This window comes from Macaca fascicularis, chromosome X (assembly GCF_037993035.2).
Source record: "Macaca fascicularis isolate 582-1 chromosome X, T2T-MFA8v1.1".
Taxonomy (NCBI): domain Eukaryota; kingdom Metazoa; phylum Chordata; class Mammalia; order Primates; family Cercopithecidae; genus Macaca; species Macaca fascicularis.
The window spans coordinates 97088381-97113413 of record NC_088395.1 but is presented as its reverse complement, the minus strand read 5'-3'; the positions used below and the strand labels follow the sequence as shown (position 1 = coordinate 97113413).

Here is a 25033-nt window from a genome sequence, read left to right as displayed (position 1 = left end):
ACTTTTATATTGGTAGTTTTATTTTAATATTTTAAATATTTCAACCTTCATTCTCTTTTTTCTTACTGGGTTTCTAGTAAGTAGCCCAATGTAATTCTTAGGCTTACATCTCTACAACTAAAATGTTTTATTCCCTCTCTTCATTGAAGCATTTTTTTTTTTTTGACCTTTGATTTTCTGCAGTTTGACTGTATGCCTAGCTCTAGATTTTTTTGTATTTATCCTTTGTTGGTGTCCTCTAAGCTAACTAAATTCTATAGTTCAGTGTCTGACATTAATTTTGGAAAGTTAGTTATTATTACTTTAAATATTTCTTCTCTTTTGGTATCTTCTCTTCCTCTATTCTATTTATAACTGTGTTACACATTTTGAAATTGTAACACAATTTTTAGATGTGTTTTTCTTGATTTTTTATTTTCTTTTGTTTTTGTTTTCAGTTTGGGGAATGTCTACTGACATATTTTTATCCTCACTTATTCTTTTACCAGCAGTGTCACCGTAATGATGTGCCCACCAAAGACATTATTTGTCTTGTTTTATTAGATATTTTGTTTTAATTATTTCTTAGAGACCATCTCTCAGGTTATATTTTCCATCTGTGCTCTCATGTGGTCCACATGTTCCATTATATCTCTTAACATATTAATCGTCATTATTTTAAATTTTATATCTGGTACTTCCAAAGTATGTGTCATATGTAAATTTGGTTTGTTTTGTCTCTTCAGATTGTATATTTCCCTGCCTTTTACTCTCATATGTACTTTTTTAAGCTGGATATGTTATAGTAAATAACAGAAAAAAAATTTAACTATGCTTTTAGTGTAATGTTTAATGTTAATCTGGCTGGGAGTTATGCTGTGTTCTAATGTTTGCTGTAACTGTAGATGCCAAAGGCTTCAATTTTCTCTACTGTCCATGTCTATTTCTCCTGCTGATTTTTAGGTTTTCTCATAAACAATTTCTTAAATAGAGTCAGTGTCTTGTGGCTCTTTCAGTTGTAATTTACTGTTTATTCACAAGAGCTCTGTTGCTGTGATGGTAAGGAATGGGGAAAGAAAGCATTCTAATATTTGATTATAGCTCTGTCTTTAAGTGAGCTTGAGTCCCTTGACTGCGGTGAGACAGGAAGCCTAGAGGGGCCTGAATATGGATAATTATCCTTCTACCAGTTTGGATAAGTCTTTGATACCCTTGTGATCTATGCCTTTGTTATAGGGAACACTCTAGGCATATTTCAAAGTGGATACTTTATTTTTTTCTCAACTACTGGAAACACAAGCAGATTTTTCTTGGCTCTTCACCATGAATGCCTAACGGGGTTACAGGAGGTAGAAATTATAAAAGTGTGTGGGCATCCGTAATACTGGATCACAGGATTTATTTTACTATCAAGCTTTTCCACACTGATCCTCCAGTAGTTCATGAAAATTGAGTGTTGCTAAAGATTTTGGATACTCTGACTCTTTTTCCAAATAAGCTGTTCTCTGGGGTAATTCTCTGTGTTACCCTATCTCTCCAGATTTCAAGATGGCAGTTTTTCCTGTGACCTCAATTATCTGATGGTCCAAGTGGAGTTGGTTATTTACAACTTGTCTTTTTTTGTATGTTTTTAAGGTTAAGAGTGACCACATAAAAGCTCCTTATATGTTAGAGCTGGAAGGGGAAGTCTAGATTTTTTTTTTTTTAATATACATCTTTATTTAATATACAGTGAGCTTATAAAGCTTTAATAGCTTTTAAATAGCTACCTTAGGTCTGCTGTTATTTTGTTGTACCTTAATGATGTAATGGATTTTTAACTAATAAAATACACATAATAAAAGATATAAAGAGTCATGAGAATTAAAGTCGGTTCTATTTGAATAATATATAAATCCCACTGATGTTTAGTATTTGAATCACTTTATGAAATGAAACCTATTTAGAACTGAGAAAAACATAATTTTAATGTACAAAACAATAATACTTTAAGTATAATAAAGCTGTTGATTTAATAAATATTTTCTATGCCATGGTAGAAGGTCAGTGGTTTGAGGAAATAAACAGAATCTGGGAACCCTTGGCACAGCTTTGATAAATATATCTAGAACAGAAAAATATGTTTGATATACACTACAAAAAATTATTCTAGGTATTTCTTAATTTCTAAATAAAATACTACTTTTGGCCAGGAGTAGTGGCTCATGCCTGTAATCCCAACATTTTGGGAGGCCGAGGCTGGTGGATCACCTGAGGTCGGGAGTTCAAGACCAGCCTTACCAACATGGAGAAACCTCGTCTCTACTAAAAATACAAAATTAGCCAGGTGTGGTGGTGCAGGCCTGTAATCCCAGCTACTTGGGAGGCTGAGGTAGGAGAACCACTTGAACCTGGGAGGTGGAGGTTGCAGTGAGCCGAGATTGCGCCATTGCACTCCAGCCCGGGCAACAAGAATGAAACTCTGTCTCAATTAAAAAAAAAAAAAATTCACCTTCAAATATTGCTATGTCCTACTTTCTGTGTAGACACACAGCACACCTGATATTGTGTGACATGATGAAATAACATTGTTCTTCAGCTTTTCTTTCTGTGGGTAGAAATTAATTTCAATGCTATGTTGGAGGATTTATCATATTTTCTCTGTTTATTCAATAATAATTTGTTCTTTTATCTAGAAAATGAGGAGAAAATTTTTCTTTTCATTAAAAATGAGGTCAACTTTCCGCTCATTATTTATTCTCAAGAGAGAACACGTTACTGACAGGAAAAGTAATAGAAAAGAAATACATATTGTATTAGTCTGTTCTTGTGCTGCTATAAAGAACTTCCTGAGACTGGGCAATTTATAAAGGAAAGAGGTTTAATTGACTCACAGTTCCACATGGCTGAGGAAGCCTCAGGGAACTTACAATCATGGCAGAAGGTAAAGGGGAAGCAAGGCACTTTCTTCAAAAGGCGGCAAGAGGGAGAATGAACACAGGAGAAACTACCAAACACTTAGAAAACCATGAGCTCAAATCTTGTGAGAACTCACTATCACTAGAACATCATGGGAGATATCAACCCTATGATTCATTTACCTTTGCCTGGTCTCTCCCTTCATACATGGGGATTATGGGGATTACATTGGGAACAGGCCCCCAAATCTGGCAATAGACAGGCCCCAAAACTGGCCATAAACAAAATCTCTGCAGCACTGTGACATGCTCATGATGACTATGACGCCCACGCTGAAGGTTGTTGGTTTATCGGAATGAGGGCAAGGAACACCTGGCCCACCCAGGGCGGAAAACTGCTAAAGGTGTTCCTGAACCTCAAACAATAGCATGAGCAATTTGTCCTTTAAGGACCTGTTCCTGCTGCAGATAACTAGCCAGAGCCCATCCCCTTGTTTCCTGTTTTAGTTAATCTATAATCTATAGAAACAGTGATTACCACTCATTTGCTATCAGTAAATATGTGGATAAAACTCTGTTCGTGGCTGTCAGCTCTGAAGGCTGTCAGCCCCCTGATTCCCACTCTGCATTCTATATTTCTCTGTGTGTGTCTTTAACTCCTCTAGTGTCGCTGGGTTAGGGTCTCCACAACTGAGCTTGTCGCCGCAGGATTATAATTCAAAATGAGATTTGAGTGGGGACAGAAAGCCTAACCATATCACATGCAAAAGTTAAAATTAGATTCTCACTTAATCTCTTATACTAAAACTTTGAGATTTGAAACATTAATCATGAGAAAATATGTAAAGCTATTAGAAACCTTCCTGGCACAAAATAAGCACTCAATTAAGGTGAGCTAAAATTATTATTTGTGATAATAGTATTAATTGTATCAACCATTATATGGTTCAATTTTGTTCCCTAGAAAACTTTTTTTAATTTAATCTTCAATGCAACAATATTAAGAGGTGAGACCTTTGAGAGATGATTAGGCCATGAAGGCTCCACCCTCATAAATAAATTAATGTTGATTATAAAAGGGCTTTTGAGGATGTGAGTTCAATATTTTTGTCTCTCTTCCTCTCTCTCCCTCTCAACTTCTGCTGTGGGATGACTTTGGAAGAAGGTCCTCACCAGATGCAATCACTTTGATATTACACTTAGCTTCCATAACTGTGTGAAATAAATTTATTTGTAAATAATCAAGTCTGTGATATTCTGTAATAACAACATGAAATTAACCAAGAAAACTCACTTTTCAGAGCATTTTGGCAATACCTCTCAAAATTAGAATATACATGTTTGTTGATGCAGCCATTTCACATCTAGGAATGTTTATTAAGTAATTAAATAATATATTAATTTCTATAAATTATTATTTATTATATATTATAATATAAATAATACTTTAATCACTATTAGGAGCATATTATTAAATACTGGGGTAAGCAGGATTCTAATGTGCATTTCCACTACATTCTCACTTCATGACTCCTTATATAATTCCTTCCTTTTGAATACATATGAAATCTGTGAATACAATTGAATATCAACCCCATTATTAGGTTACTAATTAGCTGAGTAGGAATTAATCAAAATAAAGATTATCCTGGTGGGCCTCACCTAATCAATCAAGCCCTTAAAAAGGACTGTGTCTTTCTGAAAAAGAAGAATGTCAAAGCACAAGAGGGATACTCTTGTTTATCTTAAATGTACAAATGTTCAGGACATGTAGAGGATGGTGTGGCAAAAGTGGCTAGGTTCCTAGAATTGTTTCTGGTTATCATCTAGTAAGACAATGGAAGGCAAGGCACCATGGATCATTCTTGTAATTTCAACGCTTTGGGAGGATGAGGTGGGAGGATCACTTGAGTCTGGGAGGTGGAGGTTGCAGTCAGCTGAGATCATACCACTGTACTCTAGCCTGGGTAACAGACCAAGACTCTGTTTAAAAAAAAAAAAAAAAAAAGAAAAGAAAAAGAGAAAAGAAAGTGGAAATATTAATGCTATGAGTACAGAAAATTAAATTTTTCCACCAATCAATGAAAATAACTCAGTAGAAATGGTAAGAACCTCCAAAATGTATTTTCTTCTTAAAAAAAAAAAAAGAAAACTGGTAACTATTGTCAGAATCAAGTTTTTCAGAATGATAGAAATTACCAAAAAATCCTCAGATGTTTTATTTAAAAAAATTTAATAATATTGATCTTTGCAATCTTTTAACTTGCCTTGGTCCAATATCCTGCTCGCTAGCTCAGCAGTTTAACTGAAAACTAACAGCCCATATTTCCAATGAAGACCAGTAGCCAGGCAGAAACCAAAAAATAAAAATGACACTGAAGATTCTCCAAGACCCCATTCTCAGAGAATGGTCATTAGTTGGTCTCTGTCTTAGTTCCATGGAAGACCTCACTAAGAATATTGTGTGCATTTGACCCAACTTAGAGCTTGCCCAACATGAGCAATCTTCTTCCTAGAAGCATTTGTTAACAACTATTGCAGGCAATTGTTTAATTTCATGGATGCCTGAGGTAATATATAAAACTTGAAGCAAATACACTAACTAAAAGCTTAAAATTAAAAGTTGCAGAATAGGATGTCTATAAGTATTTTGGGAGGTTCTGACATATTTCTGGGAAGCCAGAAGGGCACATATATAGAAAGCTGTATAAATAACCAGGTCAGTACACATGCTCAGAAGTGACCTGAGAAGGCTTTAAGCTGTCAACTCTGACAGATACTGAGGCTCTGCATAAACAGGAAGTAAAGATTGAAGCAGAGTTGCCATTGCCTGAGTGTTGAAGACATGTTCCAAGAGGCATATAGATTTAAATAATACAAAGTGTATTCTTCATTGAAAATGGAATAAAGGTAGATTTAAAAAAAAAAAAAAAAGAAAGAAAAATGTAATTTCACAAATTTGTGGAAAATAAACAGCACACTACCAAATAACTAATGAGTCAACAAAAATGCAACAGAACTAGAAAATATTTTGAGATTAATTATTCTACATAGCTAGTATTACATTCTTTGACACCAAAACCAGGAAGTCATAAGAAAATATACTTTATGCATAAAGACACAAAATCCTCAACAATATGCTAACAAATCAATTTGAGCAGCCTATAAAAATGACTAACACCACATATTACAGTAGATAGCTAGTCAGGCATGAGCAGGACAGGAGAGAGCCTCCCCAAACACCCCACTAGCAAAGTCAGGTAACCATTAGGTGATGGTCAGGCAGTTGCTAACTGTCTCCCTAAAATAACAATTGGTGGCAGTCAGCAGAAGGGAAAGGCATTTTCTCAATAGGTAAAAACACCTGTAACTATAATCAACAGCTTCCCAGTAAGATCTCAGAGTTAGGTGAGGGATGTCAAGCATGCACATTAAGAAGGAAAATGGTGGAGTTTAACTAGTATATAACCTTCTGGGTGCATTCCACTAGCAAAAGGAAGAATGCTTCAAGTGAGCATGCATACAACTCCAATAAACACACTGTGCATGTGGGCAGCCCGCCCCAAGGTAAGAATCCAGGGAAAAGGGACACAAGATGCCAGAAATAGGCCAGCATATAAAACCCTAAGTCCAAGGTCAAACAGGGCACTTGTCCTTCAAGTCACTCACCTGGCCATCTTCCAAGTGCACTTTCCTTCCTTTGGTTCCTTCTTTAGAACTTTTTATTAAACTTTCACGCCTGCTCTAAAACTTGCCTCTGTCACTCCTTCTCTCTTATGCCTCTCAATTTAATTCTTTCTTCTGAGGAGGCAAGAATTGAGGTTGCTGCAGACTGTACAGTTTCACTACCAATAAAACACAAGTAAGGGTGATTTATTCCAGGATTATACTTATGATTCATCATAAGAAAATTAGTCAAAATAATACAACATATTAATCAAAAAAGGGAAAATTTTATATATACACATATATATATATAAATTTCTGACAAAATTAAACATCCGTCATTATAAAACCAAACAAGAAGATAGAAATAGACAGGATCTTCCTCAATCCAATAAAGGGCATCTATGAAAAATCCATAGTTAACAACATCAGACTTACTGCTAAAAGACTAAAAGAAAAAGAGAAGGATATCAACTTTTCTTTTTTTAATTTAAGACTCTAGTTGAATCATTTAGGCAAAGAAAAAAAGAAATAAAATGCATCTAGATTGGAAAGACAGAAGTAAATCAGTCTCTATGCAGATGACATAATCTTTTAAATGAAAAATTACAAAGAATCTACTATTAAAGCTAATAAATAGTTTTGAGAGTCTTCAAAAATCAATCATATTTCTGTACTGTAGCAATTAATTGGAAAACACAATTACAAAAACAATTATGTTAACAATAACATCACAGAGATAAAATACTTAAGATAAATTAATTAAACAACTTTGAAACTCTCATATTAAAAACTGCAAAACATCATGAAAAGAATTTAAAGGCTAAATAAAAAGAAAAATATTGTGGTGTTAATGGATTAGAAGATGTAACATTATTAAAATGGCAAACACTGTCTAAGATAATTACAGATTCCATTTGAAATCTATTAACATTTCAATAGCATTTTTGCACAAATTGACAAGATAGCCTTGAAATTCATATAGAAATTTAAGGGACTCAACTAGTCCAAACCATTTTACATAAGAGCAACAAATTGAAGAATTCACATTTTCAATATCAAAACTTACTTCAAAGATACAGAAGTAAAGGCAGTGAGGTGCTGGGACAAGAATATGCATATATATAGATGGAATAAAATTGAGATTTCAGAAATAAATCCCGATTGCTATAGTCAAATGACTTTTTAAAAGTGTGTAAATATAATTGAATTACTATTTTGAACAAATGATGTTGGACTCTTTCAGCATATAAAATTTTACCTCAAAATAGGTCAAAGCAATAAATGTAAGAAATAAAATTATAAAACATGTATGTAACTCTTTAAGATCTTTTGTTTGGCAAAGTTTTCTTAGGTATAATACTAAACATACAAATAATAAAACAATAAATAGATAACTTCATTAAAATTAAAGAGTTTTATGTTTCTAAGGATACTATCAATAAAGTAAAAGAAACCCAAAACCCAAAAACAAAAAATTAATCACAGAATGGGAGAAAATATTTGGAAATCATAGATCTGACAAGGGACTTGTATCCAGAATACACGAATAATTTTTAAAAATAAAATGAGAAATAACACAATAAAAGCAGACACATAATTTAAATGACACTTTTTCCAAGAAGATACAAAAATGTCAAATAAGCACACGAAATATTCTCAACTTTGTTAGTCATTAGGAAAATGCAAATCAAAACCATTATCAGAATCTACTTCACACACACTAGATGGCAATAATAATGGCAAAAGTAATAATAGAAAGATAAATGACAAGCACTGGCAAGGATATGTAGGAGAACACTCATAAATTATTGATGGCAAGATAAAATGGGAAAGCCACTCTCTAGGGAAAGACGGTATTTCTGTTTCTCAAAATGTTATGCATAGGGTTACCATATGACACAGCAATTTTACTTTTTGTTATATATCTAAGAGAATTGCAAACATATGTCTACAACAAAATTCATACATTAATGTTTACAGCAACATTTTTCACAATATTCAAACAGTGAAGAAAACGCGTTTCCATAGATGAATTAATAAATAAAATATGGTATATGATGAAATACATTCAGCCATTAAAGGGGTTAGGTGCAGATACATGCTATAACTCAGACAAACCTTGAAACATGACGTTATGGGGTAAAAATGAGACATAAAAGGCCACTGTGATATTATGACATATGTATATTTGTTTTAATCCATGATTTGTAGCTCATAACTCCCATAGCCCCTGTTATAATGGTTGTATTGCTCTAGCCCTCACAAGCAGGTCTCAGAAAACAGAATCTCTTTCTTTTTGTTCTTCTGCTGCCCTTTTTTCATCTGCTACTTTTTCTCCCCAAGGCAGAAATTTTCATCTACCTTTCTGTCTTGGAGGTGGGCATAATGAAATTATCCAACCACCTTGTCTAATTGTAAGTCATATGATTCTCATTTCAGAAGAGGTCCTGTCCCAAGCCCTAGATGAAAGAATGATGTACAGAGAGGACAAGAGGAATCAGAATGGACAGATCTTGGGAATTTTTCCCACTCAGCCTATTAGTATTAGATTATACCCCTTTTTGTACAATCACATTTCTACACAATTGTTTATGCTTTAATCACGCCTTTCCAATGAAGTACTCATAAAGGTCTAAAAGAATGAGGTATGGAGAGCTTCCAGAGAGCTAAACACACATGGAATTTCATTTTTTAGTCGACTAAGGATTTGAAGCAAGAATGGGTACCAGAGGAGATGAAATTGTATTGCTTTGGAAAGGCAGAGATTGTTTTTTTTTTTTTTTTTTTTTTTTTTTTTTTTTTTTTGAGACGGAGTCTCGCGCTGTCGCCCGGGCTGGAGTGCAGTGGCCGGATCTCAGCTCACTGCAAGCTCCGCCTCCCGGGTTTGCGCCATTCTCCTGCCTCAGCCTCCTGAGTAGCTGGGACTACAGGCGCCCGCCACCTCGCCCGGCTAGTTTTTTGTATTTTTTAGTAGAGACGGGGTTTCACTGTGTTAGCCAAGATGGTCTCGATCTCCTGACCTCATGATCCGCCCGTCTCGGCCTCCCAAAGTGCTGGGATTACAGGCTTGAGCCACCGTGCCCGGCCCAGGCAGAGATTGTTAATGAGGGGGGAACTAGTATGGCATGTTACAAAGCAATATGAACAGTGTGATTACATTTTGATTGAAAATGCATAGATATGTATAAAAGGAAATATATATGTGTCAATAGATAAGCTGATACCCACTAAAGTGTTATTATTTGGGATCTCTGGGTTGTGGGAATATAACGTTTTACTTTTCTTACTTCAAAAATATTTTCAACTGTATATAGATTTTTCTATAGTTTATATACTGCTTTTGTTACTTTTTAAAAAATACCAAAATGACTGCCATCTTAGCAAAAAAACACAAAACGCTAAGCTTGGAAGAGAATCTCAAGTTCCAGGTGAGATCACAGACTTCACTGGTACCTTGATTTCAGTTTTTTATTAGGGCTTGTGGGAAATAATTGACTAATCCAATATCTGGAATTCTGACCTACAGGAAATTTAAGACGATAAATGTATGTTGTTTTAGGCTGCTGAATTTCTGAGATTTTTTTACACAACAATGGAAAACTAATATATGTACATTTTGGTATTACCATACGATGGAATAGTATGTGACTGTTAAAGAGAATGAGGTAAATATAGCTGTACTGATCAAAAATAAATTAAAAATACATTATCTTGTTAAAAAGATAAAACAAGATGTGAAACATATTTTTAAAACATTCTCATTTAAATTTAAAAAAGATATATATCTGTATACACACACATACCTGTCAGCTGTGATTAGTAAAACCCTTCACTTTAATTAACTTGAAGAATAAAGTAATTTACTCTATCACATAACAGGGAGTACAGATTGTGTAGTTTTTAATTTAGTTGAATCAGTGATTTGATATTGTCATCTAGAACTCAGGTTCTTTTTGTTTCTCCACTATTTTCTATAGAATTGGTTTTATTCTAATAACAATGTTAAACGTAGTATTTAGTACGAGTTGCGCACTTTACCAAATTATGTTTATTTACACATCCTGTTCTTTTTCACTGTGATACAACTACCATTATTATCCTTACACTGTATACCAAAAACTACTGAAGTTCAGAGGAGCTGTATAATCTGCCAAAGTCACACAGCAGCCTAGTAATCAAACCCACAAAGCCCAGCTTCAGACACAATTCACTTTCCATCTTCCCCAAGGTTGGTTCCTCATATAGTCATAAAATGGTTATCAGTAGTAAATATAGCATCATGCTTCTTCTTAAAATTTAGTACTGTAGAAGACAAGTTTTTCTTGTGACCAAAGTTTAAAAGCATCTTCTTTCAGTGGTAGATTCCAGAGTTACTCACAGGCTTTGGTTTTTATTTATTCTTTACCTTACGATCTTTAGACCTCTTTCCTGTTAAGTTACATATTTTTTCTCGAGCATGACAAAGGATGAAAGAATTGTGAGAGTAAAAGATTGTACTAGTCTGTTGAATGTTCCTTAGCATTATGAAACATTATGAACAGCAAAATGTTGGAAATTGAGGATAAATAGAATTGAATATTTTTGAAGGGTTTTACTTGACCATAGAAAGGAATTTTAGGCAAGGTAAAGTGTGATGGTAAAATGGTGAACATTTATGGAGCCATTAATATGTTCTAGGCAATATTATAAATACCTTCATTAAAATTTATAAATTAATATTCACAATAGTCCAGTGAGGTTGATACTATTATTATACTCATTTTAAAAAATGAGAAATAAATATAAGGTATATAAATTGCTAAAGGTCACATGATTAGTAAATTGCAGATCTAAGATTTAAACTCAAGAGTCCATGCTCTTGAAAACTTTGCTGTATTGATGAGCATTTCAAATTTGCAGTTAGAGATGGCAGAGAAATGAGAGAAAACAGAGATTTTTCGGTGAAGATTGCTTAAAATAATTTAATTTGCTATGCTGTATATTGCAATGACTTTTTGGATAGACACATTGCACTTAAAACTAGTTTATACTTGATATTAAAAAATATTATTTTGATATAAATGTAGCCTTTGTCAATAAACATTGAAGTAATATAAAATACTATAAATTGCTATCAATTTAATCACATTTCGATTCTTTAACCACAGTTATTTCTTTAAAAAATATAAAAGTGCATATACTTTACACATGTTACTAATAATGTAACAAATGTAATAAATTAGCAAATATATTTATATCAGTTAGTTCATTTAATTGTCATACTAACTCAGATACGAACTAAAGATAATTATCATGGCTATTTTGTTAACAGCTTATCACTAAGTCAGAGGGAATAAATGATTGCTCAAGATCACATAGCACATTGGTAGATGCAGCAATAAAATCTGTGCCTTGTAATCCTCACTCTATTTTCTTGAAACATATTGCTTTCCAATGCATACTCATATACACAGACATACATAGCACAGCAAGCGGTAGTACAATATTTCTGTTAATTCTTGCCATTGAGAAATATTAGATATGGAACTTGGCACTCATCACCCTGTGTGCCACCAAGGACTTCTACTGAAAGCTGATGGGGGGCCCTGTGGTGAGCAGGGATCCCAACTAGACCATCTGGACCTTGTGTGGCATGCCAGATTTCCATTAGCAGCCACAGCAGCCAGTTTTTACTAACACTTTACTGTAATTCTGATGAATATATAAATTAAACATTAAAGAACTGGAACAACTAATGTAAGTACAAGGGCTAGAATGTAAAACAAACTTATTAAAATCTCACTTGGACTTTCTCATACTCGTCCATTCAGGAACAAATCTAATAAACTTACCTACTTGCAGACCCCTAGTTAAGATTAGATTGATTAAGAAACACTCCTGCAGGCAAGCAAAAAGCTTGACAAATATATATATGCTAAAAATAATTGCAACTTTGAGTTGGGATGGTGAGTTCCTCCGATGTTCTCCCTGTAACCAGTTGCAGAAATAAACCTTCTTTCCCAGTCTGTCTGCATCTTGTTATTGGACTACGAGAACAAGCAGCCAGACCTCATGGATCCAGGAACATTTGCGTCATCAATATTGCTTAAATTGCCATACTCACTGATTGCAAGGCCTTGAGGAAGCTACAACGTGCAGCTTTCACCATAATTTTTACTCAAGGAAGTGAAGCAAAAGTTAAAAAGGGAAAAAACACGTTTTCCCATACTTGGCTGACTCGCTCCAAGGCCAGCAATAGGCAGGGCCCTGGCAGAGCCTTGATAACACTATCTGTAAAGCCAGAGCACAAAGGAATGAGCTCCAGAAACACTCCCAACAACCCCTACTGCCCGGAGCAAGGATAAGAAAAGAAAAAAACAAATTCTTTTCTCATAACTATTTCTAAAAGCACCTGTGTTTTACAAGTTTTGTAAGTTCCTGTTTTCCCTACAGTGCAGCTGCAAGGTCACAAGCTATGCTTGGGTTGCGAGACCTGTCGTAGTTTAATTAACTGCCTTTGTTCTGCTTCTGTAAACCCGCTTGCCTGCCCCACGGATTTCACGTCATCAAATTCCTGCCATACCATTCAAACTAGCCAACCCCCTTTCAAAAGTGTGTATAAAAGTCAAGTCCTGTCTTTGTTCGGGAATCTGCTAAGTCATTGGCCACCTAACAATATCCTCCTGTTCCACCCATTGGTCTATCCAGTCTCCCGATTCCTGCAACAGAAGTTAACTCTATTTCCTGCATGTGCACAAGGCCAGTAAAGTAGCTAATCCTTAACCTTAGGTTTATTAAAAATCACACCCAAGGATAGAGATTTAACATGCTAATGAGACATGCAATACATGAAAAAGCACGCTATCAAACTGTGCAGGTGTTCCCCGCATCCATATGCCTAAATATCACTCCTTTCCCACTGTAGCCCCCTTAAAACTGCCTTTCCAACTTCCTCTGAGGAGTCAACCAGATAATTCTCTCCCTCTTATGCTGCCTCACTTATGCCTGGGCATAAGCTCTGTAGTGGTGAATATTAGGTGTCAACTTGATTGTATTAAAGGATGGCTAGATGGCTGATAAAGTATTATTTCTGGGTGTGTCTGTGAGAATGTTGCTGGAGGAGACTGACATTTGAATCAGTGGACGGGGGGAGGAAGACCCGCCAGAACGCTAGGAATACCAAGAGCGGAAGCAAACTTAAACACTCATTGGTAACATATGACAATTCCGAACCTCAAAATAGTTCCACGAACAACTTTCAAAATAAAAATGTTAAAACACTATCGGCCGGGCGCGGTGGCTCAAGCCTGTAATCCCAGCACTTTGGGAGGCCGAGACGGGCGGATCACGAGGTCAGGAGATCGAGACCATCCTGGCTAATACCGTGAAACCCCGTCTCTATTAAAAAATACAAAAAAACTAGCTGGGCGAGGTGGCGGGCGCCTGTAGTCCCATCTACTCGGGAGGCTGAGGCAAGAGAATGGCGTGAACCCGGGAGGCGGAGCTTGCAGTGAGCCGAGATCCGGCCACTGCACTCCAGCCCGGGCGACAGAGCGAGACTCCGTCTCAAAAAAAAAAACAAAAAAAAAAAAACAAAAAAAAAACACTATCTAAAATAGGCATTTGAGGAGAGAAGCAACATGAACAAAACCCAGAAGTATATAGGTTACTCAGATTCCTACGGGATCTATGTATTAATGTTCTGTAACTATAATAGGTTCTGAACTCAATATGCTGAGACACTGGGCTGCAGCAGATAAAGAGGTTTGATCATAAAGTCACTGCAAAAGGAGATGTGAGAAAACATCAAACCTATCTTCTCCAGGAATTTGAAGTTAAGATTTCTAAGAATTTTGGAGTAGTCCAAAGTGTGGAGATTATTGATTGGTCAATGAGTGCAGAGTGAAGTGATGGCACAGGGAGATAAAGTTGTATTTTCATGATGATCTCATTCCTCTGTGGAGGTCTTTAAACTAGTTTCTGGAATTCAGGACCTGAAAAAAACAAGTGATCCTTAAAAAAAAAGGCCTTATGATTCTAATGTCAGAGATCCTGTCTATAGGAACAATGGGAATGCAAATGGTCAGACTTCTAGCAACAAGAAAGTGAGTCAAAGTGTAGCCCAATTAAAGCTTAATTATAACTTTATTTCTAAACAGAACCTAGCCCGCAATTCTTGTCAACGCTCTGTGGCTGGTTTCAGTCATAAAATGCAACTTTAAAATAAACATTTTACAGTTGTCAAGGAGTAAAATGAAAAAAAAAAAACAAGTTTCTATGTGGACGAGGTTGGAACTTCACTAGGAAGGAACAAGAAAACTTACTGGTACAATGGAAATGTCTGCATTTTAAAAATAATCATGCATGGATTTATCAAAGGAAAATAAATCTTGGGACCCCAAACTCATTAAGCCAGAAGGAAAAGTTAAGCTGGAAACTGGGTCACACAAACCTGCCTGCCTCTTTTGGTTCCTAAATAAGATGGCTACAAGATGAAAAGCTACATGTCTCCCCCATATTTTGCCCAAAAAGAAATTCTTAGTGAGCTCCCAGATCTTTAAGGTGTTTCTGTTAAAATTTTACCATGGCAATGTAAATTGATAGCTTATCTTTACAGCTGAATTCACCCCCGCCTCCACCTGACACAAATATGTATCTGATTGTTCCTCTGCACCATTTTGTCTATGTTATCATATGCAAAAATGCAGATTCCTTGCAGTTTTCCTCTGCCCCATTTGTCTATGTCATCTTATGTAAACAAACAAACAAACAAAAAAAAAAACAAGAAACAAAATGCAGATTCACTAAGCCAGAAAAAGGCATGAATTACTATTTTTCTACCCCCCGCCCCCCGCTACCTTACGTGAAAATTTTTTATTTCTCAATATCCCACCCTTTCCCCTTTAAATTTGGATCCCTCAAAATTATCTTCAGGGAAAGGCATAGACTTGTCTCCTGGGCACGTGTCCTTAACTGTGACAAATAAACTTTGTAAAATGATTGATAGTTGTCTTATGAGAGGAGAGAGAGAGAAATCAACTAGATAGTTAGGGCAAGGGTCCCTGGTGGAATTCCCTTCTAACAAAAAGCAGAGTGCCTTCTGACAAAAAGCAGACCAAGAGGTCATTTCTCTTTCATGAAAGATCAGCCTAAGCAATGAGGCGGCAAACACAGATAATGAAGGCAAGCTCTAACACAGAAAGGGGCCTCCTGTGTGACATACAGAGATACAGTGGGTCCCAGTTAACACAGTCCCCTCCCTTCTTGGAAATACTCAGACAGGCAGGCTTGTGCAGGGGGAGGGTCTGACGCAGCGCTGATAAGAAGAGCTACCCTGAACCAGGCACGTCCACCTTGGAGCGTTCTGTCCTCCGCCTTTTTAGGCTTGTGCAGCAGGAAGAGATAAACAACACGGAGTAACTCAGGCTAAGAAGCCCGCATGGACACTAGAAAGGGTGGGGTGAGAACTCAGAAATTTGCACCTTATCCAAATGAAGCACGGCTCCCCTCCAGCTTTTCTATAAAAACCCTTGCATTTCACTGTAGTACGGCAACCCATCTTTCTGGGAACCCCCTCTGCTCTAGAGAGCTTTCTTCCTTTCACTTATTTAACCACTGCTCTAACCTCACCTTTGCAGTGTCTGAGTCCTTGATTTCCTTGGCTATGAGGCCAAGAACTTCCGGTGACACCTCAGACAATGAGGTTGGTTTCAGTCTCATCATTTTTCTCAATTGACACATTATAGCTCATTGAATGATGCATTTTTTTTCAGTCGTAGTTAAATTTTTCTGCAGTTTATATACTGTGGCTTCCTTAATGTTCACTGAAAATCACTGACATGAGGCAGGTTGATTCATCAGAGAAAAGACATACACATTTATTTATAATAATGCGTCTACTCTATGGGAGTCTTCAGAATGAAGACCCAACCCTCCAATAGGGTACAGAGGCTTATATACCATCTTGAGGTTACAGAAAGAATGTGGGCATACAGCATGGCCAAAAACAGGTTTTAGTGCCAAGACAGGTGATTGGAAGGAGAAAGGAAGAGGCTTGGCTAGCAAAAGTGGTCTTGTTATGTAGGTGAAACCTCACAGGTAGCAGCTTTCAGAGAAAATAGGTGGCAAATATTTCTTTTCAGACCTATAAAGGTGTTAGATTCTCAGTTAATCTTTCTCAGATCTGGACAAGGGAAGTATTGACTGCATTAATGAATCAACAGATCTACAGATGCAAATTTCTCCCGTGAAAAACAACATGGCAGGGCCACTTCAGAATATGTCAAATAAATACATTTTAGGATAAAATATATTTATTTTTTTAACTGCTTTTGCTGCTTAAAAAAAATCTTCTAATTACTGTGCACTTAAACAAATACAAAACTCTGAGCTTGGAAGAGCACCTTAATCTGATCTGAAGAGGATGATACTAAGCTTTGACTGGAACATTGATTTCAGCTTTTTGAAACCCTGAGGAGAGAAACTGGCCAATACATACCTGGAATTCTAACCTCCAGAAAATTTGACATAATAGACCTTTTTTTGTTTCTTAAGCTTCTATGCTTGTGAGATTTTCCAACAAAATAATAGAACATGAATACAAATACATTTTGGCATTGCCATATAATAAAATGATAATTTCATTCCAATGGATTTGCACATTTCGTCACACATAGCATTGCTCTTAAGCAAAAATAAAATGAATTAATAAAAAATTATTGAACTAAATTTAATCATAAGCATGCCAAAATACTTGGGGAGAAATGTAGTAATGTCTCTAACTTATTTTAAAATGAATGACAAGGTAGATTGATGAGTGGCTACAGTGGTGACCAGATGAATAGTTACATGACTAAATATTTAGTAAAATATTAACTGTTGAATATAGGTGGTGCATTAAAAATATTCATAGTCTGTATGTTTTAAAAAAATCCTTATCTTTTTCTTGAGACAGGATCTCACTCTGTCACCCAGGCTGGAGTACAGTGACATAATCAGCCTCTTCCTCCCTTGGCTCAGGAGATCCTCCTACCTCAGCCTCCAAACTAGCACGTGCCACCACACCTGGCAAATTTCTTTGTATTTTTTGTGGAGACAGGTTTTTGTCATGTTGTTCAGGTTCGTCTCAAACTCCTAGGCTCAAGCAATCCACCCACCTTGGCCTCCTGAAGTGCTGAAATTACAGGCGTGAGCCACCAAATGCAGCCAATATTTCTTAATAAAATTTCAGAAAAAGAATATATATATATACCAATATAATTTGTCACATTAAAAGTTCACCACTTTCATCTCACAGATGCAGATAAATGTTATAAATAAAATTCACATCCATTCATAATAAAAACACAGAAAAAGAGGAATCCAGGGAAAGTATTAATTTGCTTTAAAATATGTACAAATAATGTTTTGTGAAATAATATGCTTATTAATGAAATATTACAAGCTTTTCCACTAAGGCCAAAGACGCCTGATATAACTAGTTTTATTTACCATTTTACTTAGAAAGTATAGCCAGGGCAGCCATTTAATACAGAGAAAAAAGTATATAATTCTTTTTTTATTTTTTATTTTGAGACAAAGTCTCACTCTCGTCCCCCAGGCTGGAGTGCAGTGGCGCAATCTCAGCTCATTGCAACCTCCGCTTCCCAGATTCAAGCGATTCTCCTGCCTCCGCCTCCTGAATAGCTGGGATTACAGGCGCCTGCCACCACGCCTGCTTAATTTTTGTATCTTTAGTAGAGACGGGGTTTCACCATGTTGGTCAGGTGGTCTCGAACTCCTGACCTCAGGTGATCCACCTGCCTAGGCCTCCCAAAGTGATGGGATTACAGGCGTGAGCCACCGCGCCTAGCCAAATTCTTAAAAACAAAGAAAAAGCATTATTTAAAGATGGTATCTTTTTGTTTTGGTTTGTTTTTGTAAAAATGTCTTACTCTGTAGCCCAGGCTGGAATACAGTGGGGTGATCATGGCTCACTGCAGCCTCAACCTCCTGGGCTCAAGTGATGATCTTACCTCAGCCTCCCAAGTGGCTGGAACTGTAGGCTCATGCCACCACACCCAGCTAATTTTTAACTCTTTGTAGAGATGGGATTTTTCTATGTTGCCTACGCTGGTCTTGAACTCTTGGGCTCAAGATCCTTCCACCTTGGCCTCCCAAAGTGCTGGGATTACAGGTATGAACCACCGTACCTGGCCTGAAGATAGTATGGTTTTATACATAAAAAAACCCAAAGTTAATGTTTTAGAATCAATAATCTAATTAATGTTCATCTTTGTTATAAGGCCAATATACAAAAATCATTTATTTCTACATACCCCCAGCAAACAATAAGAAAACGAAACTCTAAAATAGACCATTATAATGGCATCAAAATTTCCAACAATTGGGATAAACTAATAAACTGTAGAAGACCACCAAAGAGTAAAGTTTTTTGTTGTTGTTGCTTTTGTTTTGTTTTTGAAACAGAGTCTTGCTCTGTCACCCAGGCTGGAGTGTAGTGGTACGATCTCGGCTCACTGCAAGCTCAGCCTGCCGGGTTCACACCATTCTCCTGCCTCAGCCTCCCGAGTAGCTGGGACTACAGGCATCCACCACCACACCCGGCTAATTTGTTGTATTTTTAGTAGAGACAGGGTTTCACTGTGTTAGCCAAGATAGTTTCAATCTCCTGACTTCATGATCCGCCCATCTCAGCCTCCCAGAGTTCTGGGATTACAGGCGTGATCCACTGTGCCTAGCCACCATAGAGTAACGTTTTAATGGTCATTGAAAAAATTAAGAAAGACATAAATAAATGGGGGAATATACCATGTCTATGGAATAGAAGACTAACTACTGTAAAGAAATCAGTTATTCATAAAATAATTAAGACATTCAGTGTATTATTTATCAGAATTCTTTGGTTGACTTTAAAGGAATCCTGTCAACTGCATCTAAAAGTTATATGGAAATGAAGAGGGCTAAAAATATTTAAGATACTCTTAAAAATAAGTACATGGTGGGGTGAATATTACTACTAGATATCATGACTGAAATGCACAGAAATCAAGACAATGCAGTCTTGGTGAAAGTATCAACAAATGGACTGATGGAATCAATAACACATATGAATATTTATGACAAAGGTGACATTCCATGGAAGTGAAAAAAGAGCAGTATTTTCAATAAATAGTGTTAAGGCAGGTGAATATAATTGTATATTTATAAAGAACAAGAGAAACCTGGCCTTATTATATCAAACAACACACTAAAATTAATTTAAGATATAGTGTAGATCTAAATGTAAAAACCAAAAAAGTTTCTAGAAGATAATATAATATTTAAATAATCTTGGAGTAAGTAAGACTGCTTAAACAATACAAAACATTAACTAATCATAAAGAAAATGGTTAGTGTAATGTCTTACCATAAAATAAAGAAAAGCAATTCATTAGAAAATATTAAGAGAGTGAAAATGATGTCAAAGAGTGGAACAAGATATTTGCAACACAAATAATGGAATAGAGGGTTTAGGACTGTTTGCAGGACAATTAACAAGAAGAAAGACAAACCAGTAGTCAAAAAAATAAGTACCTAGAATAGGTGTTTACAAAAGAAACCATCTGTATTGTTCAGAATCTCTCCAGAGAAATAAAGCCATACATATATATGGTTCTCTTTGTCTTTTCTTCAAAGAGATTTTAAGGATTGGCTCACACAATTGTGGGAGCTCGCAAGTGCAAAATCTGCAGAGTAGGCCAGTAGGCCGTACACTCAGGGAATAGTTGACGAGTTGATGTTGCAGTTCAAGTCCAAAGGCAGTTTCTAGCAGAATTCTCTCTTTTGTCTGGGGCAGGTTAATATATGTATATATTTTTTATTGACGCCTTCAACTGATTGTATGAGGCTCACCTACATTATGGAGAATAATCTGAGTTATTCAAAGACTATTGTTTTAAATGTTAATCTCACCCGAAAAATATCTTCACAGAAACATCTAAAAAACATTTTCACCAAGTATCTAAATATCATGGCCTAGTTAGTTGACAATTAAGATTAGTCTTTATACTCTTTAAGTAATCAAAGAAAATGTGCTTTATGCTATAAATAATAAGGGGAAAAGCTAACTTAAACCACAATGAGATATTAAAACATGTATCACAATAACTAAAATTTGAAAATTTGCTGTTTGAGGATAAAGCAGGATTGCAAACAGGTACAATTTTTGGAAAACTGTCTCATATTATGTACTGAAAGTAAAACTGTATGTTATCTATATATTAAGATTTCTACTATATAGATAACATACAATTTCTAAAATATGTGTACCAAGATCCATGTACAAAAATGTTGAAAACACCATTATTTCTAACATTCCCAAAGTAGAAATGACCCAAATACCCATCATCAATAGAGGGGATAAACAAGTTGCAGTATATTTCTACAATAGAGAGTTATAAAAAAATTAAAATAACAGAATAATAGTTAATGCAGCAGCATGTTTAAATATTAACATGAATTTATGCGAAATAATCTAGTCACAAAACATATTTTCATGATTGAATGTATTTATATAAATTTCAAGCGACAGCCCACACTAAAACTAAACTATTTTATTAAGCAGTACCTGCTTACATTGTGAAATTATAAAGAAAAATAACAAAGTGGTTGCTATACAAGTGAGTATAGGAGTTATCTTTGTGGATATGGGAAGGCAGGAATAAATGAGGTTCTGTGGAGTCAGCAATGTTTTATATTTGACTTGGTTGATTTTTGCACAGGTGATTTTAATGTGTAATAAAATCAAATGAATGTCATTCATTTTTTCTTTCTTTTCTATTTTTTCTCTTTCATTACCTTCTCCAGCTAAATGCTCCAATCACTGAGCTATAATTTACATGCACTGTCCTGTGTCTAGATACTCTCCAGAATATTTAGATTACTTCAATTTCTAAGAAAGTAAGTTATAGTCATATTTTCCTAGGCCAGCAGTAGTTGTTGAAATGTTTCTCATTGAAAAATATGCTTTAAGCACATTGTAAACCTGCCTCCTCTTTTTTCTTAATGGGCAGACTCATAACCATCTCTAAAGTAACTTATCAAAATAATTTTGACACCTGATACACTGTCTACTTTATGCTATAATAGATTACCAGAATGTAACACAAGACCAAGTGGCCCAAGAGTCCTGTCTTGGTAATCACACAGTGCTGTATACCAGATAGAGTAAATTCATAGATATTTCAAAAGATGCAAACAAGAACTTTAAGAGTTTGTCCTCATAGTCTCATTTATTTTGTTCAATCTACCTGTAGATTCTCAACTCTCTTTTCTGAGTGTCACCATATGTCATATTGCCTCTTATTTATATTTACAAACAAGATTTTAGAATTGATGGCTTCCTGTGAACTGACTTTTCATCATTTTTAAGAAAGTTTTTGAATTTAGAAAGTGCAAAATGTGCAATAAAAACTTCTATCTCTTGTTAGGTGAGGTCATATTTTTCTCATATTCCATCTGTGAGCTTAAAGAATGCATTTCCTGTCATGCTCTTTTAGAGAGATCAAAGTATATTATATTTGGAAAGTTCTGGTAATAATTTAGAGAATCACTAATTGTACAGAAAAGCGAAAGCTGACAGCAGGAATAAAAGTGTAATAAAAAAATCCGTGGTAGTATAGACAATGATGAGAAGGAGGCCGCAAGCTGTGAATAAATAATAAGAAATATTTTTATAATCTACAAGCTTAAAATTTCCAAGAATACAACACCTACATTATAATTATTTTTATAAGGCTTTTAGAAAGTATATTCAAGGATTAGAGAATTTTGGATCAAATGTCTTCCTGTTAATTGAGTTGTCATGGGCATATCACTCAGAATAAAAATTTTCTTCTCTATAAAATGAAGATAAGTAGCACCTATAACTTTGTAGTATTGTGCAGATTATTGGAAGAACATAGGGGAAATGTTTAGCACAGTGCTTAGCACTTAGTAAATGGTTAATAAATTTTTTCTGTCTTTATTATAACTCTGAATTAGGACAAATTATTTTTATAATGGCCACAGCATACTTTTTGATACAAATGCGGGAGCCCACATTTGAAAATTATTGCAAATTTTAGTTATCCTTGTCTTGTTATGTAAGATAATAAAGCACTAAGAATTAATGCCTGTTTGGGAATAGAAATAATTATTATAGCCAAAGTTGTCAGATTCCCAACTGATCTTTGAGAATTAGAAAGGCAAAATCAGAATTCCCAAGAATTTTTTGAAATTCTCAAAATCATGGGTTACTATGTATTTTTTAATAAGAGTTTATCCACATAATTTTGGATAATAAGTTATCCTAATAGCAGTGAATCATTTTTTGTATATAAGATTATGCTTAAAGTTCCAAAAGTATTTCTCATTAAAATATATAATAGCAAATGCTTAATTTATTATCATTAGCCAGTATATTATAAAATTGTATACTTCAATACATGTAAAAATTGACATGATAATGTTCCCTTCTTTCAATATTTTTATAACACAAAATAAATGACAAGTAAAAAATAATTCAAAATTTGAAAGATCAAAATTATTGAATATTTTAAATCTAGTTTTAAATAAATTATTACGACACACAAAGCATATATTGCTCTATTGCTCTGTTTGATAGTCTTGATCGTTGTTTCATGCAAGTATTTCAGACAAAATTTTATTTTTCACTGACATTGGTTGAAATGCTAAGAATGTAGGCAAAAACATCTTCAAATTGGTCATTAGGGTACATGTGCTTCAGATACACACACTTCCTTGTGAATAATAAAATATTTTTACTGCTTATAACCGTTTTTGTTTTGCAGTTGGCATCACATGGCTTACGTTAAATCAGATTTTAGATTGATTTCTAATCTTAATACACAGTATTTTACAGCAACACTCATACCTTCTTTTTGCATTGCTTCCGTTAAAATATGTACATGGAACTCTGGCCTATTTAAGTAGTGAAAACACCAGCAAATATTATTGAGTAATATTAAAATAACTGAGAATTCAGATTTCCTAGCATGGTTAACAGCACTACACAGAATCACGTGTCAAGATGAGAGGTGACAATGTGCTAGCAGCCCTCACTCTTTCAGTGCCTCCTCAGCCTCCAGCCTCCTCGTCCACTCTGGCGGAGCTTAAGGAGTCCTTCACCCCCCCTAGGGCACCATGGGAGCCCCTCTCTGGGCTGGCTGAGGCCAGAGCCACCTCCCTCTGCTTGAGGGGAGGTGTGGAGGGAGAGGCACAGGTGGGAACCGGGGAAGCGCGCTGCACTGGCTGGCTGGTGTGAGTTCCAGCCGGCGCAGGTGCGGGCTCCGCGGCCCGTGCACACAGAGCAGCCGCCTGGCACCACCGGTCCAGGGCAGTGAGGGGCTTAGCACCCGGGTCAGCAGCTGTGGAGGTTGCGCCGGGTCCCCCAGCAGTGCCGGCCCACCACTGCCACGCTCAAGTTCTTGCCTGGCCTTAGCTGCCTCCCCGCGGGGCAGCATTCGGGACCTGTAGCCAGCCATGTCTGAGCTCCTCCCCCTGCAGTGTGCTTCTGCCTGGCCTGAGCCTCCCCGAGGGACACCGCCCCCTGCTCCCTGGCGCCCAGTCCCGTGGACAGCCCAAGGGCTGAGGAGTGCAGGCGCAACTAGGGACTGGCAGGCAGCTCCGCCTGCAGCCCCCGTGCAGGATCCACTGGGTGAAGCCAGCTGGGCTCCTGAACTGGATGGGGACTTGGAGAACTTTTATATCTAGCTGGAGGATCGTATGTGCAACAATCAATCTAGCTGGAGGATCGTATGTGCACCAATCAGCACTCTGTGCCTAGCTCAGGGTTTGTGAATACACCAATCAGCACTCTGTGTCTAGCTCAGGGTTTGTGAATACACTAATTGGTATCTGTATCTAGCTAACTCTATATCTAGCTAACTAGCACTCTGTGACTCTGTGTCTAGCTCAAGGATTGTAAACGTAGCAATCAGCACTCTGTTAAATCGGACCAATCAGCTCTCTGTAAAGTGGACCAATCAGCTCTCTGTAAAATGGACCAATCAGCAGGATGTGGTTGGGGCCAGATAAGGGAATAAAAGCAGGCTGCTGGAGCACTTCCACACTGTGGAAGCTTTGTTCTTTCGCTCTTTGCAATAAATCTTGCTGCTGTTCACTGTTTGGGTCCAAGCTGTCTTTATGAGCTGTAACACTCACCACGAAGGCCTGCAGCTTCACTCCTGAAGCCAGCGAGACCACGAACCCACCAGGAAGAACGAAGAACTCCAGATGTGCTGCCTTTAAGAGCTGTAACACTCCCCACAAAGGTCTGCAGCTTCACTCTTGACAGGGATACCACAAACCCACCAGAAGGAAGAAGTTCCAGACACATCTGAATGTCTGAAGGAACAAACTCTGGACACGCCGTCTTTAAGAACTGTAACACTCACCGCGAGGGTCGGCGGCTTCATTCTTGAAGTCAGTGAGACCAAGAACCCACCAATTCTGGACACAAAAATTGC

The 25033-nt window shown here is 36.4% G+C and overlaps 1 long non-coding RNA gene across 1 annotated transcript; it reads right to left on the bottom strand.

Moving 5' to 3' along the window:
- Positions 1-2558: 2558 nt before the first annotated feature.
- On the bottom strand, positions 2559-12840 carry LOC135969166 (uncharacterized). The gene is made up of 3 exons (XR_010584239.1): positions 12649-12840; positions 6546-6721; positions 2559-4859 (listed from the first exon to the last, which is right to left on the bottom strand). It is a non-coding gene; the product is annotated as an uncharacterized lncRNA (long non-coding RNA).
- Positions 12841-25033: the final 12193 nt, after the last annotated feature.